A 14463-nucleotide genomic window follows, 5' to 3' on the forward strand; every position below is an offset into this window, starting at 1 on the left:
AAGACAATGATATGGAAATACTGGATGTGCTTTTAAATGTTTTTGTTTTTAATTTTTTTTTGTTTTTTATTATTGTTGTGCTGTATTCTTTTTTTCTGCTTTTTATTTTTATTTTTTATGTATTGTAACTTTTTATTGTTCTTTTTTTCTCTTTCTTTTTTTGTAATTGTTAAACTTTTAATAAATATCATTATTATTATTTTTTAAAAAAGAAAAGATAGCAGAGAAGGGACCCCCGATAAGATGGTACCTGCAGGAAAATGTCACTACTCCTCTTTTGTCTCTTCCTACTGAAGGATCCCGGTGAACAAGCAAAAAGCCCTTGGAAAAACACACACACACAAACTCACACACAAGAGGACAAGACAAGAAAGGGCTGTGCACCACAAACCATCCCAAAATAAGCCTCCATTCTGTGGGATGTAAAACACAGGAGCAGTCAATGACAACATTCCTAGAGTGTACATGTTAGAACATGGGGATGGATGTCTGTCCAGCAAGCAGCAGTGGCGTAGCGTGGGGGGTGCCAGGGGTGCCAGCCGCACCGGCCGCAACATCTGGGGGGGCGCGAGTCCAGAGGGAAGGGACAAGTTACTTCCTCCGCCGGGCTCCCCGCCGCCGCCGCCACCGCCACCGCCACCGCCAGCCTTGCACCCTAGCGCGTGCGCCACCCGCCGCCGCTGCGGCGGCTGCACTCCACTCACTGCTCGCAGGAGGAGCAGCCGCTGCAGCAGCGCCGATGCCGCCACCGACGCCTGGCCGGGCAGGGCAGCCTCCGCACCCCGACGCTGACGCCATCCCCTCGGCCCAGCCACAGGCGGCGGCTGCTTCTGCCGACTGGGAGGGAGGAGAGCTCCGAGGGGCCTCGCCGCGCCCTGCGCTCCCCAAAACCCTCCGAGAGGAAGCCGGTGGGCGGGCGAGGGTCTCCCGGCAGAAGGGGGCGCCGCTGGCTCCGGCTCTCAGCACGTCTCAGCCGCGGGGGGGGGGCGAGGACGGAGCATGGCTGGAAGCCCCCGGACCCGGCCGGCAGGAGGAGAGGCGCTCGCCAAGCCTGGATCTGGAGCTCCACCTACAGCCCAAGGAGAGGAGGGGGCGGGGAGGCACCCAAGGGGAGGGGGCTTCGGCTGCCTCGGCCCGCGGGGGCTCCGCAAATAATAAATTTAATAAATTCCTGCTGAGCCCTTGGGGGGGGGTCCTTGGCTCCTTCGCTCGCCCCCAGCCCCAGTGGCGTAGCGTGGGGGGGTGCAGGGGGGCCGGGCGCAACATCGGGGGTTGCACGCTCGCACTCGAGTGCTAAAATCCACGGGTTAGGGGGCGCAAATTACTTGCCTTGCCCCGGGTGCTGACAACCCACGCTACGCCACTGGCAAGCAGGTAAACTTCCTGGGATGGACTTCCTCCACATGTGACCAGAGGTGGGTGTGGCCTCACCTGTGCAGGTAAATGATAAAAGCACAGGGCAGGCAGCCATCTCTCTCTCTTGCCTCTTGCCTCTCTCATCTTCATCTTTCGAAGAAGCAGGATGCCCTCTTGGCTCTCAGCCAAGAGAGGACGATAGGACTATCTTCCTATAAGATAGATTCTAAATGTATCTTACCTTTTTAAGCCTGTCTGCCTTCTGGGATCATATTGTGAACAGAATGTGAGTAAACTCTTTTATACTTTTATAAAGACTGTGTCGTGTCTTGTATTTTAAGAGGGATCAAAAGGGGGGAATTACCAGAGTAATTAATATAGAGGTTCTAGTGAACCGGTGCAGACGTTACCGTTGCGAACTTAAAAGGGGGAATGTTATAAACTCTGCTGATATTTTGGGAACTTGTTAGCACAAGTTGGATTAGGATATAATCTCACAATATATCCTCTCCTGCACCCCAGAACATTCCCATACATTCCCCATCAATCAATATTGGGCTAAAAGCAATAGAACACAAAGCTACATGCACCTAAAAACTGGTTTTGAAACAGCCTTGGTCTTGCCAAGTCCCTCAGCCTTGTGAGTTTGGGAGCTAGTCTGCAAGGGTGAAAATCTAATGGAGGATTCCATTGTTGAATTAACCAAGCAAGGGTCATAGTTGCCACCTATGTACCTTGTGGTTGCTCTGTGCCAGAGGGCAAATGAGGGTGGGCCTCCTCCCTCGCCTGGCTGGGAATGAGAAAGGAAAAGGTCAGAGTTGTGTGAGAGAGCTGGGCTGGAAGTTGGCAGAAGTCACAGAGAGAGAGAGCCATGCCTGATTTCTTCTTGATTCGAAGGCTGTAACTGGAAGAAGCAAGACCTGCTGGGACGTTAATGCTGTGAGCCTCTCCATCTTCGGCTCAGGTTGTATATGTGTGTGAATAAACCATATATCAGAAAGACACCACAGTCTCCGCTGAGCCTCATTCCAAGGAAACTTGCTCTAACAACCTCACTAATGCAGCCCCTTCGGTCCTTTATTCTAGTTCCCCTTTCCATGCCGTACCATACAAGGCTTTGCCAGTATTTTCAGGGTCATCTTCCACCACAATTTAGGGTTGCCATATGTCAGGGAGAGGCAAACTCTTTTTTTGCTCTTCAATATATTATTTAATTATTTATTACTTACCCCTGACCGTGTCCTCCCTTACTCATTTCCCCCCTAAACTAGAAAGCCCCAAATGTTTTAGCTTCTCATCTGGGAGTTGCTCCAGCCCCTTGATAATTTTGGTTGCCCTCTACTGAACATTCCTGCCCCCCCCCCAAGCTCTGCCTTCAACTGCAAACGTGGCAGACAGTGCCTTCCCAAAAAAGTTCAGTTTTACTTTTAAGGACAGGAAATTCTCCTGCAGGCCATCTGTGCTAAAGAGAGGGTGCAGATATAACTCTCCTTGTTTTGGACCACCCAATTTGCATAAAAATAAGACAAGATTAAAAGTGTTGAGTTTTCCCCACCCCATGGAAAAGGAGCAAATGAAAAATCCTCTCCTGAGCTGTGGCTGCTACTTCCTGAGCATGAGAGATGAAAAGGGCCTGTATGGATTTGGCAAAGTCAGCATTCAGAGTTCGAGAATCACACTTGGCTCATGACCAAGGGTGTCCAAAAATAGCAAAAGCCAAACTTTTGGCTCAGAGTTGAAATGCTGACGTTCCTCTTCTCTATGGCCTGCTGGTCAGCGGATGCCTTGACCAAGACCTGGTTGTCCAACTTTAGACCTTTCGCCTACACCTGCTGTTCTGGGCTATGAAACAACAGCAGCAATTCAGCCCTTGGCTCACTGCAAATCATGTGTGCAACCACAGAACCTGGCTTTGGGCTGCTTTGCCTCTGACTTACTTTGCAACATCCTCTCCCTCCAGAGGAATCTTGCTTTGAACAAAAGTAACCCACAGTGGAGGATCAACTTCACTTTACTTGACTAGACCCAGTGGCATAGTGGGCTGCGGGGGCACAGGGGCAGTTTCCCCCAGGCACAAAATTGTTAGAGGTGCACAATTTCAGCACCTGGTGCTGCCTCAATACAGCTGCACGCTTCCATCACTGGGGTCCGATGACAACGGCTTGTCCATGCGCTCAGGTAAGTGACCTCTCCAGACAATGGGATGGCTCTTCTTTTCTTATCTCTGGGGCTGTGATCCCCTGGGTGATGTGGACGCCATTAGGCAGTCGAATGCGCATGCATACTCCGTCTGCTTCCCTCCCTCCTACCCCCTCCTCCACGTGGCCCCGGGAACTGGCAAGCCATCCTATGTCTCTGACTAGGCAGAGCTCTGGCACCCTCCTACCTTGGCGGAGTCTACCTCTCTTTATCTGCAGAAAAACTCATGACAGGAGTCATTACAGGAGATCTTGGACTCTGTATCAGACCCTGATGGCAAAGGTGGTTCTGTTAGACTATGAGCCACCTGAAAGAGTCTCCTGGTACTGGTTTCACCAACAGATCCAGCAACAACGGTCCTCCTCACCGTCGCTATCGCCACTTGGTAGGCTCGACGTTGAGCTCTAACCCGTGTTTGGTCCCATTTGAAGTGGGTTTTTCACCACCAGCACTTTAGCTGTCTCAGGAATTGTTTCATCACCCTCAGCCCCAGGGGTAGAACCACAGGGTCATCCAAGTGCCATGCCATTGGAGAGGGTGCTTTTTAAGGTTTGTGGAGCAGCACCCTCTTATTCCCCACCACCAAATGTGCTTTCCATGTGTTTGGCCGCTGTCTATTGGGTCTCCCCAGATGAATTTGCTATTAGAAGGAGGCATGTGAAGGCATGTGAATCCTGGAAAGAGATTCTGGAGAGAAGCACTCAACCCAATTTTAGCCTTTGATTCTGCGAGAGGCGCCCAGTGCTTGGTCTTACTAGCTGCAGCTCAACTTTAACTATGTTTACAGCAGAGGAGCAAGTCCTGGAGGGCTGGCTTCCTCTTCTGCCTCTATGGGTGAGTTGGCATTGATGAGGAAAATTCCGGGGTGTGAGGCTACTATATTTTTTCAAAATATAGTCCGGCCCACCACATGCTCTTGTGGGATGTGAAACACAAGAGCAGTCAAGTACAACATTCCTAGAGTGCACATGTTTACACATGGGGAGGAATGTTTGTCCAGCCAGCAGGTAAACTTCCTGTTTCCTTCTGGGCTGGGACAAACTTCCTTTACATGTGACTAAAGGTGGTTGTGGCCTCACCTGTGCAGGTAACGACAAAAACACAGGGCAGGGCAGCCATCTCTCTCTCTCTTTCACCACATGCATCGAAGAAGCAACATCTGCTTAGCCAAAGATGCCCTCTTGGCCTCCAGCCAAGAGAGGACAAAGGGACTGTCTTCTTATGGAATAGTTTTCAAGTGTATGTTACTTTTCTAAGCTAAGTCTGCCTTCTGGGATCCAATTGTGAACAGAATGTGAGCAAACTCTTTTTATACTTTTATAGAAGACTGTGTCATGTCTTATCTTTTATGAGGGAAAAAGGGGGAAATACCAGAACAGTTATTATAGAGGCTTTAGCGAGCCTGAGCAAACGCATCCGCTGCCAATTTTAGAAGAGGGGAATGTTACTCTGCTAAATTGTGGAACTTGTTAAGACAAGTTGGATAAGGATATAATCAGACAATATATCCTCTCCTGCATCCCTGAACATTCCCACAGGTCTGAGGGACGGTGGACAGGCCATAGGCAAACATGTCCAGACTTCTCACTCAGTACAAGCTTAACACAGGCAAACATGTCCAGGCACCTCTTAAGTAAAGCTAAAGGTAAAGGGAGCCCTGACCATTAGGTCCAGTCGTGACCGACTCGGGGTTGCAGCGCTCATCTCGCTTTACTGGCTGAGGGAGCCGGCGTACAGTTTCCGGGTCATGTGGCCAGCAGGACTAAGTCGCTTCTGGCGAACCAGAGCTGCGCACAGAAACGCCATTTACCTTCCCGCCGGAGCGGCACCTATTGATCTACTTGCACTTGGACGTGCTTTTGAACTGCTAGGTTGGCAGGAGCAGGGACCGAGCAACGGGAGCTCAGCCCGTTGCGGGGATTCGAACTGCCGACCTTCTGATCGGCAAGCCCTAGGCTCTGTGGTTTAGACCACAGCGCCACCCGCGTCCCTCCTGCACATCCATACCCTGGTGCAAGTCTGGTGATGGGCTCTTGGTTTCTTTGGCCAAGTAACTGCTCAGTAATTGTCACCTTTGGGCACTTCCCTGGGTGGGGTGGGGGGGCCGGGGTGTACACGTGTCCTCACGCTTGAGGCATTATGGCGGGAGATAGAGGGGGAAAGAGTCCTTTCCTTAAGGGCAAGAATGGCGTTGGAATGGAGGAAATTGATGCAGCGGGTTGAGTTTCGAGGATTTTCTGAAGTGAGGGGCTTTTCCTAAGCCGGCAGTCCATCAGGGAAGTGGCTTGACATATTTCTTGCAACAAAGGATCACTTTTGGCAATAGAAACCAGTTAATGGGCTTTTGATGGACTGAGTCCATTGTTCTCTCAGCAGGCGGCCACTCAGGAGCTCAGTCAAGCTGGCGAAGCTCCGCTGCTCCGCAGAACGGAAACAGGCAGTGGCACGAGAAAGATTCTGTCCACTAGAGGCCGCTATCAGCTAAGCCCTATTGGCTAGCTCAGTGTTTCCCAACCTTTTTTGGGCAAAGGCACACTTGTTTCATGAAAAAAATCTCGAGGCACACCACCATTACAGCCCCGTGACGTCAGCGCGCAGCGTCACGCCGGGAGGGACATGAATTGCTAGCAAATTACATAATCACCTCCTTGAGGGCTGGCTCATCTTCTCCGAAGCAGAACCCCATTAATTAACAGCACAGACTCACACCATAGCCAAGACGAGGGGGGAAAACCTCAGTCATGCACAGTCATGCACATGTGGGGGCTAAATGAGGACGAAGACCGGGCAGAGAGCAGGGTTCAAATCACCCCACCTGGCCAGGACAATCCCTGGGTGCTCCCTTGGGCCACTCGCCTGACCCACCTCGCAGGGCTGTTGTTGCGAGGATAACACGGGGAGAACCACGCGCGCCCCCGGGAGCTCCTTGGAGGAGAAAGCGGGCGATGAATGCAATGCACGAAATATCTGAGAGGCGACCAGGTTTTGCAGGTGAGGGGGCCCCGCCAGCCTCCGCTTCCAACACCCGGCGCAATGACGCCGAAGTTTCCCCCCGGGCTCGGCTCGGGGAGCAGCGCTGCTCCCCCCGGCTCCCCTTCGCCCTCCCGGCTCTCTCTGCCGCCCACTGGGGACCCCCCTCACCTGCCAAGTCCGGAGCGCCGGTGGAAGTTGCATGCATGCATGCAGGGCGCCGCGTTGCCATTGCATTGCACTGCACTCCATGCAACGCCTGCACGCATGCATTGCCTTGCACGCCCGCCAAGGGGTCTCCCCGCGGTCCGATGCGTCCCCTCCGGCGCGGATGCAGCATTGCAAAAATAAATCCCCCCGACGCAGCCCTACCTGGGGGGCAGCCTCCGCCTCCGCCGCTCCGCCTCCGCGGGGATCCCCGGGCTCCATCCTGCCGCCCAATCTCCGTGGGGGTGCAGGCAGGCTGCGCGGGGTCTGCGCGGAAGAGCCCCTGCCCTCCCGGCCGCCGCCGCTGCGCTCATTCCGTGGCCGGGAGAAGAGCGCTTCAAACAAAACGCCCGGCCCGCCAGGCCACGCTGGGAAACGTAGTTTGCACACCCCGCATGGGCGCGGAGCCCAAGGGCGAGGGGACTACGGATCCCGGCAGCCCCTGCGCCGGGGACGGAGGGGGAGAGGCCGGGTGCAGGGATGGAGGGACGGGTGGGCGAGCGAGTGAGTGAGTGGCAGCCGCCAAGCCTTGGCCGAGAGCCAGGAAGGGCCTCCCCGGAGGAGGAGGAGGAGGGAGGCGCAGAGAGGGAGGGAGGGAGGGAGGGAGGGAACCCCAGGGGTCATCTAGTGACGGCGCCCCAATCGAAAATTTGACTTAAAAAAAAAATCTTTCAAATTTTTTAATTTTTCCCACGGCACACCAGGCAACATCTCGCGGCACACTAGTGTGCCGCGGAACAGTGGTTGGGAAACACTGGGCTAGCTGTCCAAATCCGATGCTTTTGATTGGGCTATACGCAGCAGTATGTAAATACAGAGTTCATTCCCAAGTCCCCGTTCATATTGAAATGCTTTCATACCAGAAAGAGGGAAGCAGGGTCTTTCATTAATAAAAAAAGATGTGGTGCTTGGTGCGACAGGGGAAGGAAAGGGCTTTCTCGAGCTCATTGTCTCGCGCCCTAGCTATGTGGAGGGGTTTCTGGGGAAGGCGAGATCCCTAGCGAATTTCCCCCTCAGAAATTCCGTATAGCATATACTTAGAAAAGAAAGGGAAAAGGGAAAAGGAGGGGGAGAGTAAAGACTGAAAGGGAAGAAAGGTTTTCTCTGTTCCCCTCCACTCTTCCAAAAGAATTCCGAGCTGAGGTGCAGAGCTCTTTCCTCCCTTGTGACCTCCCCACCCTCCTCCTCCTCCCTTCCACATAACTGGCTGTGTCACCTTGCCTGCCAATCATACCTCCCTTTGAACTGAAGCAGAGTTCCATCCCTGTTTGTGCCAGTTCTGGAGTCTAAAAGCCGAGGACCTAAATCAGCCAAAGGAAAATGACACCCTTCCTACCCACGTAAAAATGCAACTTTCATTGGTCTGTTTGCTACTGGACGTGGTCGCCAAGCTTGGCAAAAGGGGTTTGTTTTTTTCTTTTGGTTTAAGAAGCAAAGCAATAGCTCATTTGCTTGCGAGTGTGGGAGTCTGCAATTCTTGGTGTTCCAGGGCTTTTTGCAAGTTGGAGTTGCCTCCAGTCCAGCCCGGATGTCAGAACAGTCCTTCTGGATTAGACCAATGGATGATCTAGTCCAGCACCTTGTTCCCCATAGTTGCCCAGCAGAGGCTCACAACAAGCCCATAAGCAGGACCTGAGTGCAATGGCCCTCTCCCACTCATATTCCCAAGCAGGGCCGGACCTCTGATGAGCCAGAGTGAGGCAGCTGCCTCAGGCGGCCGATGCTGAGGTGAGGGGATTGAGCTGGGAGTGGCCTGTGGCCTGGCCGGTACCCCTACGTTAGCTGACTGCTCTCAAGTGCAGGGAAAGCTCCTGTCCTTTCCAAAGTACTTGGAAGAAGATTCAACAGTCAATCCAATTGGCTTCGGCACAGGAAAGATTTTGGGGTGTTTTACTGTTTTGGATGTTTCAATTTGCTGGCAGCGCCCAGAATGGCTGGGGCAACCCAGTCCGATGGACAGCATAGAAATCTCAACGTTGAATTTGTCTGATTTCCTTTCAGAGCCATTCAAGTTGGTACTTTTCAGCACCGAGGGGTGTGGTGGCATCTGGACCATGGACCTCTCAGCTGGTGACTTGTGGGAGTCAGTCTGCAGCTCACCACACCTCAGCCAGTGGGATGTATCACCAGAGATTACAGAACCCCAGCCGAGTCTTCAGAGATGTCCTGCTCTCAGCAGAGCAGCTTCTTCCAGAGCAGTGGCGGAGCAGGGTGGGGGCGGTCCGCACTGGGTGTCATCCTGCGGGGGGGGGGGAGGAACATTCACTGTAGGCTTGGGAAGCTGGGGGTCGTGGGTGGGCGCTCCCGGCTGGAGGAGGCAGGCAGGGGAGAGGACGGGAAGGAGGCAGGTGAGCAAAGAACGGAGGGGGGCAGGAAGGGGAGAGGAAGGAAGCGGGATCGGTGGGTGCGCCTTTCATTCTGCCTGGAAGACCAGCGCCTACAGCTGGACTATCAAGTGGATTGAAAGGGTCACTTTGGGGGCAGCGCTGCAAATGCAGAAGGGATCTTGGCCGGTTTCCAAAAAGGGAGAGTGAGTTTCCCTCTGACAAACGCTTTCTGCCTCCCCTCTGCAAAGCTCCACATGTTTCCGCCCCACCCTGTCCTCAGCCAACCCCCCACTTAGAAGCCACTCTTGGGTTATTGACTTCTGTGGGCTTGTGTATCTGTGTCTCCCGTGTGGGGTTCCTCTCTGCGTAAAGTCTTCAAGCTGTGCCTGTGTGCGCCTGACAAATCGGCCCCATTGCCTTTCCCTCGTCAAAATGTATCTTTCCCCCCACCTCCAGTCTCCGTTGTTGTGGGTCCTGGCTGAGAGGAAAAACAGAAGACGGGGGCCATCGGTCAGGGATAGTCTACTTGAGATTCCTGCATTGCCCCAGGGGGTTGGCTTGATGACCCTCAGGGGTCCCTTCCAGCTCCACTCTTCTCTGGTGCAGGCTTGTGCAGAGTACAAGTTGGGTGCAAGGGGTGCAGCCCATCTTATGCACCGCCGGCTCGGGAAGAAGTCCCACTGATCCTGATGAGACTCGCAGGCGAGTAGATTGCTGCTGTACAGGCCTGCTGTTGAAATCAATGTTTTTCTTTTCAGAGCATGGTGAAATCCCCATGACTAAAACCTCCCCTTCCGTAGTTTCTGTCAGGAGTTCAGCCTACACTCGAGTAGCACCCTGGCAGAGACACGTGCCCGACTGGCATGTTCCCTCCCTCCTGGTCGATCGTTTGGGAGCTTCATAAGCTTGCTTCAGCCCGAACATCACAGCAACCGATGCCAAGCGACACCGGCACACTTAGGGATCCGCAGAGTTTGTGGATCATGCGTGACAGACCTCAGCAACTCAGCATTTTGGCTAATCGACTTTATTTACATGTAAACACACACACGGAGCACTGCAACATGGCTCCCTCTCTCTCTAGCATCAGACAGCAAAGAGAAAAAGAACAAAGGACAATAGTCCCACTTCACGGAACACAGGAACACAAACATCCTGTCGCCGTCACTTCCCACTCTGTGGAGTCAAAACATAGACAACAGTCCCGTGACTGGAATCATGGAGCTGGAATTCTAACAGTTTCAAGCGCTACCACAGGTTCCGCAGAATATCTGTACTGCATGGTTTACTGTGGCAGCACCTGCCTTTTGAAACTCCCCGCCTCTTGCAACAAAGCACGTGCCTTTGCTAGACGCTTTTCAGGCACCTGCTAAAAGCATTCTTCTTGAGGCAAGCATACCTAGAAGCTTAGGAAGTTGAAGTAATCTTCATCTCTTAATATTTTAGCTTTTGTATGTTTTAAAGTAGGATTGTTGATTTTTCTTGATTTTACTGCTGTGGTGGTTTTTTTGTTTTTTGTTTTGTTAAACCACGTTGCAGGCTTTTTAAAATAAATTTTATTAAATAAAGAAGCAATACATAGAACTAATAATAGAAATATATAGGAAAATATATTTCCGCCCCCATTTTCTTTATTTTTCCTTCTCCTCCTGCTGCTGCTGCTCCTCCTCCTCCTCCTCCTCGTGTTCCTCACCTGAAGGAAAAGCCAAAGAACCACCATTAAAATTGTTGCCTGGTATGTGCAACCATATGCTGTATTTTTATTCTTTTTGGCAAGAAAATGGGCACACAAGGAGGCAGCAAACCTTTGTGCCCTTCAGAGGCACATGCGCAGTCTGCTACTGGCCTCTGGTCTCCTGCGCATGGGGTGGGGGTGGGGGGGAGGCCACCCCTTCCACGCAGCGAAGGCGACCCTGGCATGGCTACCAGCTGCCCACAAAGGGGCACTGAACTGGGCTCCAGACTGTGGTGGGACTATCCTAAGCCCCAGCCAACATGGCCAGTGCTCATCAGGGATGATGGGACTTGAAACCCATTGGGAGGGAGGGCCATGTGAAGACAGGATTCTCAAACATACCTCTGGCTTGCGGCTCCTGGAGTGTTGCTGGCAACGCCTGGAGTTTCTCTTCAAGCTCCTGGAGCTTCACACGGAATACTTGAGCTTCCTTAAATACTGTTTCAGCTGCATGCCACACCTCAGCCAAAAGAGCTGCTATCACTGAGAAAAAGAAAGGAGCATCTGTGCATGTCATTCTGGTCAAGTTGCACCAAAGTGGGACTTGTTCATCTGAGCTCCACAGGCTGGTTTTTCTAATTGTTTGACTGGGGTTGTTTGTTGGTTTTTCTTTAATTTGGGGCAAGGTCTTTTTATGTGCCCTTTCAATCCCCAAGAGCCAGCACTGTAAATCAGTTTTAAGGGAGTCTTAGAAGCACAGCTGCCGCCACCCCGAACATCATCAGCAGTTACACATACAGGCTTTTAAAACTTATTTAATATCTTTTTTAAAAAAGTTAACCTTGTAATTCCTAAATCATTTTAAACACTTTGAAATACTTTCTAAAATTCTGCTTTTTAACATTTATGTAAATGATGTAATAAAGGAACCGAAATGGCCAGATATTTCCCTGTTTCAGTTATATCCCAGAATGTATCCATTTTGCTGCATGCCAACGATACGGTGTTGTTAGCACAAACGCAAATGGCTATGAGGCGATTACTAAAGAACTTTGGGAGACTGTGTTGTAACAAAGATTTGAATACAAATTAATCCAAGACAAAAGCCGTAGTATTGGGGGCAGAGCCCAGGAAGCAGAAATGGCTCCTAAATGGACAAGCCATTGAACAAGCCAGGCATTTCAACTACAGTGGTACCTCTGGTTGCAAACGGGATCCGTTCCGGAGCCCCGTTCGCATCATGAGCAGAACGCAACCCGCGTCTGCACGTGTGCGGGTCGCAATTTGCCGTTTCTGCGCATGCGCGTGACGTCATTCTGAGTGTCTGCACATGCGCGAGCAGCGAAACCTGGAAGTAACCCGTTCCGTTACTTCCGGGTCGCCGCAGGACGCAACCTGAAAAGACGTAACCTGAACCGAGCGGAAGAAGAGGTATGACTGTATTTGAGGATTTGCTTCTCTGATAGGAGTACTGGGTCTCATCAGATGACAGCGTCGGCCTTGAAGGCATCAAGATCTGCACAAGCAATTCTTAGCTTTACCAGAACTGAAGGTGGCAATGGGATTGCCCCTGCTCCGAGAAGATATACAGTGGTACCTCGGAAGTCAAACGGAATCCATGCCAGAAGTCCGTTTGGCTTCCAAAACATTCGGAAGCCGCGGAAGCCCCGTCGGACATTTGGGCTCCAAAGAACATTCACAAACCGGAACACTCACTTCCGGGTTTGTGGCGTTCGGGAGCCAAAACATTCGAGTCGCAAGGCGATTGGGATCCAAGGTACGACTGTATTGGAAAGGGGTCCCCACAGGTAACATGGGGGGGGGGAGAACGATAGGAGGGGATCGGGAGAGAGAGGGAAGCCCGGAGGGAACGCCCCACCTAGCCCAGCTCCGACCCCAAGCCTATATCACCAGCGGCTGGAGCAAAAGAGCAGAGGAACCGCGCACCGGCGACTGGCTGGGGGAAAGAAGAACGCAGCATGGACCCTCCCCAGTGCAGGGGGGCACAGCAAAAACCATGCTTTATTTTATTTAGTTTATTTTCAGTCCATTTCTTATCCGTATTTTAAAGCCCTATGAACCCAGGTAGGCGGCCTGAACCACTGGAGCCCATTTCCTGGAACCGCCACCTCAGCCCTGATCTAGGGACCCGACACCAAGCCCTGGGGGTCCCACAGGAGAATTCAAACTGCCCCTTTTTCTTGTTCCCTTCTCTCTCTCTCTCTCTCTCTCTCTCTCCCCTCCTCCTTCTTCTTTAGCTATACACACAATGCTCCCTTTTTAATGAATACATTATTACTCATTATTCATCCGTTTCTATTCACTTCTTACTCATTTACTCATTTTCATTATTATTACTTTCTCTTTTTTTTTTAAAAAAAAGTTTTTTTAAATTTCTCATTAAAGAATTCTATATATATATCTACTATTCCATCCCCACTCCTCCCCTTTTTCTATGTACTTATTACAATGGTTCTTTTTTCTTTTCCTTCTCTTTTCTAAACAAACAAACAAACTATTTTCAGTAGGATTTTTTGTGTTTTCTTTTTCTTTCTTTCTTCTTTTTCTCTCTATCTCTTTTCTCTCTTCTTTATCTTTTCTTTTCCATCTTGTCTTTTGTCTCACACTATAACTTGAACCACCACAGCGACTTTTGATTTTTAAATAGAATTCCATTAGCCTTTACATTTTTAACTTTCGACTCTTATCTGCAAACTCGCAGCCCCACCTCCCCACCTTAACACTGGGAGGGCCATGTCCCCGGAAATTGTGAACACAGGATTCTCAAAAATACCTCTTCCTTGCGGCTCCTGGAGTATTGCTGGCAATGGCTGGAGGTTTTCTACAAGCTCCTGGACCTTCATATCCAATGCTTGATCATCCTTAAGTACTGTTTCCACCCCCGTCTTAGGGCTATTGGGCGCCTTCTTCAGTATTTCAACATCCTGGAGAGGACAGACACTTCCTGCTAGACATTTACTCCAGACATTTACAGAAGGCACAGAGGCACTGGTTGAAGAAGTTGGGAATGAGCAGACAGTGCTATTGCTGAGAAGGAGCTCCACCCCAGGGTGCTAAAGAGCTCTTTCCCTAGCCTGCAGGTGCCAGAAGGCCAAGCGCTGGTGTTGCAGTGGTGGTACTTCAGAGGAGTAGGAGAAAAGGCTGCTCTGGATTCTGGCTATATAAATGGCCTTGCCTGAAGCTGTGGATTGTGCTCCGCATTAGCAGAGAGGCTCTACTTAGTTGCAAATGAAGCACATTTCAGTTATGATAGAAACCGGTGTTTCCATGCATGCTTGTTCAGGAACTCTGTGAACTAGACAGCCGCTGTTTTAAACTGGCCCTTTTTCTGGCAGGTTAAACGATTAAAGTTGACTTGATTCACTTCATCCGCCAACTACCCTTCTAAGCAACCAGAGCAATTACAAATAAAAGGATCTCTAACCGTGCGCTATCCCTATCTGCAAGCAAGCTCTCCCAAAAAGTGGGGGGGGGCAGGGTATCCGCACTGCTGTGCTTTGCCTCAACGCCCCAAAGACAAGCCGTCCAGCTGGAGAAAAGGGGGGAGGGGTGTACGCCACAGGAACGGCCAAGAACGCAATGAGGCGTTAAAGCAGACATACCTTCCTCTGGGTCTGCTCTCTCGGGTCGGGCTCTCCCTCTCCTCAACGGCGGCGGCTGCAGCAAGGTCGGGGGGCACCCCCCCCCCAGCCAGCGGATTGGCTGGCT

This window comes from Podarcis vaucheri (assembly GCF_965113315.1).
Source record: "Podarcis vaucheri genome assembly, chromosome: W".
Classification (NCBI taxonomy): Eukaryota; Metazoa; Chordata; class Lepidosauria; order Squamata; family Lacertidae; genus Podarcis; species Podarcis vaucheri.